At 46.2% G+C, this 5,358-nt stretch overlaps 1 pseudogene; it reads right to left on the bottom strand.

Annotated features, from left to right (window-relative positions):
• Positions 1–3,418: 3,418 nt before the first annotated feature.
• Positions 3,419–5,091, bottom strand: LOC102875753 (annotated as a pseudogene).
• Between the last annotated feature and the right edge of the window lie 267 nt (positions 5,092–5,358).

The raw sequence follows: 5,358 nt of genomic DNA, 5'->3' as shown, positions 1-5,358 counted from the left end.
ACTGGGCAGAAAAGGACTATTAGAGAAACATCAACATCAAAACAAGTTTCATTTTCATTCTGATATGATGTTTACCATGAGTAAGCACAAATGGAAACTAATGCTGCGTCCCCTGCTTCCTGACATTCCTAGGACTGAGGGGAAAGGTTGTGAGGATACTAGTGGATGGACTCTCCACACGTCTCACTCTACGCCAACACTCAGTGTGTCCATCTTCAGATTGCTATACACTTTCCAAGTTGAGTTTGGTGAAATGTTGCATAATTGACATATTTCAATAAACAGATGCAGCCCTGAAAATGGTCACCAGACCGTGCCAAGAAATCTGGATGACAGTCACTTGGCCAACTGACTTGAAGAGATGCATATTTATTCCCATTCCAAAAAAAGGTTATCCAATAGAGCATAGAAATTATAGAACAATATCACTAAAATTACACAAAAACAATATCCTTACAAAGATAATCCAAAAGTGTCTGGAGCGACCCACCAACAGAGAATTACCAGAATTTCTAAGCTGGGTTTAAAAGATGTTCATAGTGTTGTTATGGGTTGTACTCATCTCAATGATACCTAACAACAACAACAACAACACAACGAGTAATACTGGACTCAACGGCTTCTAACACTACCACCACATAATACAGAACTCTCAAATGATATAAATATTAACAGAAAAATAAATGGATTATTATACTATTTGTTAACTACAGGTCAACTCAACTCAACTCAACTCCAAGCCAACTCATAGTGGATTTTCAGAGCTTGTCAATCACCTTAGAGTATATTGTCTTTCTTCCACAAAGGTGGATTTGAACTGCCTGCCTTTGGATTGATAGCACATTCCTTCCCCACAAGGTAATCTATGCTATTAATCAAGAATGTTGGTGTTCTTCAGTGCTATCAAGTCAAGTATTACTCATAGCATCCCTGTGAACAGCAGATCTGAATCCTGTCCTAACCTGTACCATCCTCACTATCTCGGACACAATTGAGCCCATCAAAGTGAATCACCATGTTAACCCATCTCTTTGGAGACATTACGCTCTGTTTCACTAGTCATTCACCTTTCCAGGCATGATGTCCTTCCTCAAGGTCCCTTACACAGGTTTACTAACTCGGAAACTGCAAATGGATACAGTAATTTCTATTTTAACTGGTCATCCAAGTGACTATCACATTCTAAAATATGAAAACTTTTAAGTGAAAAGAAAGCTCATTTTCTGCCACGGTTTTTCTTAGGTTTGCTTTGACATGTTATTGTTACACTTTATTGAGAAGGGATTTGTCAAGACAGCAACTATAATCAGTGATTTATTAATTATAAAATAGGGTCCTTCTCAGTTGTAAAATTCTGTGGGAAACTGATGAAGGAGAGTTGCATTACATTTGTCTTACCAAAATATGCAGAAAATTTAGAACAAATCAAATGAGAGATTTCTATTTATCTAGACTGCCAAGAAAGAAACAAACATAAAATAAACAAATGGAATTAAAGTCATTTAGCTGGATTGCTTGATTGACTGTCTTGGCATCCTGAACCAGAAAAACAATCAAAAGAACAGAAAGCTCTTTCTCTTCCTATTATACCATTTACAGAATTCCAATGTTTGTAATCATCTTTAGAGGAATTAGTTGTATACTTTATTTTTTAAAAAACTTGGATCTTTTATAGTTGAACGAAGTCATTGATATTCTTCTCAGTAAGAGTAAATGATTGAAATTCCCCTTGTCTATTTGACTTCGTAGGTCCATAAAGGCAGAGCAATTTTATCTTACGTTTTGTTCACTTGTTGTCTATTGTCAAGTAGGAACCAACTCAGAGCTGGGACCCTGCAACAGTTTTCAGAGGCAATCACTCACAAGGGACGAGAAATTTTATTCACTCGACTAACACTTTTTTTTTTCTCCACAGGATACAGAAGAAATTTATTCAAAGAACAGACGCCTAAAAGGTGAACAGCAAGAAAGAGATCAACGTAAGAGATACAATGTTTGTTATAAAATCACTTTAATTCAGTTCTTGCGCTACGCGCGGGCAGCACGGAATGTGCTCTGGCGCCGTCCACGTTACAATACTGCGCCTGTATTTGCGATCAAAATATACATCTGTGTCACCGTAAAAGCGATGTATGATAGGGTCTTATGGTTATCACAAGAGTCCACAATTAAGGTGGCATAGTGGAATGTACTTGGGGCGGTGGGAGGGGTGTGGGGGGATTGTGTACCAGGGAGGGAGTGTTTCTTTTACTCTTGAAAGACAGGAGCAAACTAGGGGGCGGGGGGGAGAGGGCTGGGCGGGGAGAGAAGTGCAGCAATGAATGAATGGAAATCCAAAATCTCTGTAAATGTTCATTAAAATTATTAAAAAAAAATAAAATATAAAAACAAACAAACAAGGGTTTAAATAAAGAAAGGTGTATGTCAGGATTCTAGTCTCATCAACAAGCTGCATTACATCTCAATATAAAAACAAACAAACCAAAAAAAAAAACAAAAACACCCCAGCGCCTGTTCCCACTTCTTACAGGTATAAAAAATCGGGAACATGAACACCCTTGCTTTGCTCCCCTCACCAGTGCCCCGCTGCTGCTGGATTGTGGGGTGCAGCCTGGGGGGGGGAGGCCCGAGGCAGGCACAGAAGACCTCTGTGCAGCCTGGGGCCCCGCCCTGGAGGCAGACAGGAGAGAATGCTTTGGTCCACAGTGCGCAGAGAGAGCGCTCCCCTCGGCGGGTTAGCTGGCACGTGGCTAAGGCTGGCCGCTGCTGGCCACCATGGGCAGGCCAGGCCGCTTCAGTCACCAGGACAGAGTAGATGCAAAGTAATATACCACAAGAAGGAGAATACACTTACACCATCTTGATCTCGCTATAAAAAGCTACTTAAAACTATTCTTTTACATATAAATGAAAAGATTAGACTATTTGGTCAACTGGAAATATTGCTAGGCAAAAGGTATAATACAAGAAGGCTCACGTGGTCTCAGGCCCCGCAGAGCCGCCCTGCGCGGTGGGAAGGTGGTCATGTCACATGATTAGGGACGGGCTGACCCTTGGGCCTCCATACATGAGAGATATGGGGCCAGGGCTCCTTGTCCATGGCCGAGGAGTGGGCAGGCCCCATGTAGGACATTAAGGCACAAGGTCACCCGCGTGCAGCCCGGTCCCCTCCCCGCAGGGGCTCCAGAAGGCATCGCTGTGGGCCCTGAGGGGTGGGGACTGTGGTTCTGGGTTCCCGCCTCCCAGGGTTAGAGAGTGGATCAGATTTAATTTTTTTTTAAAAACATGTAAACTGATTTATCTTTTAAAAAAAATAAAATCTCTGGTCGTAAGGTCTCTTGAGCTGCATTTAGAGTGGCATTTCTCTGGAATGATGAAGTTGCCCGGTGCCGGGTGGCGGCCCCACTGTCAGGCGGCCCTAGATGGTCGACTTGGAGAAGGACACGCGGAGGTGGCGGTTCTCGCCTAGGTCGTGGTTGTGCAGGTCTATGAGTGCCTGGATGGCCTCCTCCACTGAGTCCATCTGAATCAGGGCCATCTTACGGTCCTTCTGGAGGAATTTGAAGCCCTTGACTATCCCTCCATTACTAGAGAAGAGAACCTTGAGGTCATCTTCGGCTATGGAAGGCGGGATATTGGAGAGCTGCAGGGTTGTGGAGGGTGGAAAGATGTTCTGGAATTTCTTGGAGCCCGGCTTCTTAAAGCAGTGCAGAGGCGAGTTGCCGTAGTCCTTGGTCAGGTCCTGGTCCTCCTGGCCTTCCCGAGGCAGCTGCACATTCTGGCGCTTGGACAGCATGATGCGCACGGGCTTCCCATGCAGCTTGTGCCCGTTGAGGTGGCTCATGGCCAGCTGGGCCGGGCTCCCATCGGCCGTCTGCACCAGGGCATTCTCCTTCTTGTTGAACAAGACCTTCACACGCTGCTCGTCACTATACACACCGAAGAGAATAAAGAAGCTTTGGCGTGTGACTCTCTCGGGGTTCAGGTTACTGACCAGCGGGACTGAGTTTCCTGCCCCTGCCAGGCCAGGAATGGCGATGCGGCCTGCTACTGTGGCTGCAGCCGAGGGAATGGCCCGGGGAGCAAAGGCACCATGGACGTTGGGAACAGAGAGGCCTGCAGCTTGAGGAATGGCAAAGGTGGAAGGGAGAGACTGAGATTATACCAGGTGCACCAAAGGCGGCAGCCATGGTCTGGTCCAGGGAAGGCTGGCTGTCCCCAGAAGGCAGGTCAGTGCCCGTGTAGTAGCACTTCTAGTTGTACTTGACGTTGAGGCTGGTGGGCTTGGAGAAGTCGATGCACAAAGTGTAGCAGGCGTTGTAGAAGTTCTGTCCGTCCAGTGACAGCTTGGTTTTTTGGGTGCTCACGGGCTCTGCGTACTGCAACAGCGCCTGGAACTGGTTGTTCTTGGTGAAGGCGATGATCTTCAGGACAGTTCCGAACTTGGAAAAGATCTGATGGATGACGTCAGCGTCACGGGGTAAAAAAGGTTTTCCACGATAATGTGGAGCACTGGGCTCTGGCCAGCCATGGCCATGCCGGCATCCACTGCAGTGGCTGAGGCAGCCAATGCCAGATTTCCTGACTGGACTGAGTTGACTGCCTGCAGGGTGGCCTGGATGCTTGGTTGGGGGAGCTGTCGGTCTTGAGTTCCTTGTGGTTGGAGAACTGGATGTAGATGGGCTGGCCGTGCAGCATGGCTGCCATCGAGGTGTAGTAGTTGACCATGGTGTTGGCCGCCTCCTCTGTGTTCATCTCGATGAAGGCCTGGTTTTTCCCCTTCAGCATCAGCAGGTTGGTGACCTTTCCAAAGGGCAGCCCCAGGGAGATGACCTCGCCCTCGGTGACATCACTGGGCAGCTTGTGGATATGCACCATGCGCACCAGGGCACCCATGCTCCTGCTGTCCCCCGTGAACTTCTTGCTGTCGTTCCCGTTGGCTGCAGAGGCCGAGCTGCTCATGATAAAAAGCCCGTTGGTGACACAGGTAGAGAAGAGCTCCTCGGATCCCCGCTTGGTACCAACTGCTATGTCTGGGACAATGCCGTCCATTGCACACACAGGAGACCCGAAGGGGACAGAGTGGAGGTGCCGGAATCTAGACTAACACATTTTTAACAATTTTTTTTTTGCGTTGTAGGTTTTTAAAAACTACTTCTACAATGAAAACTGTATTTGAAAAAACACATTATTACATCTTTGTTTGCCACTGTACAAGCATTTAATCTGAGCTTTGCACACTGAACATTGATTCACTATTGTTACTCTGTTGAGATTCTTAATGGTTTTATCTTTAAATACTTGTTTTGAAAGTGAAATTCTATGGAGCAACAGAGCAAGGGTAATGTGTAAGCAATG

This window comes from Elephantulus edwardii, unplaced genomic scaffold (genome assembly GCF_000299155.1).
Source record: "Elephantulus edwardii isolate Elephantulus edwardi_28Jun2011 unplaced genomic scaffold, EleEdw1.0 scaffold00035, whole genome shotgun sequence".
NCBI classification, from domain to species: domain Eukaryota; kingdom Metazoa; phylum Chordata; class Mammalia; order Macroscelidea; family Macroscelididae; genus Elephantulus; species Elephantulus edwardii.
The sequence above is the reverse complement of the archived record's forward strand: the minus strand, read 5'-3'. Positions and strand labels throughout refer to the sequence as shown.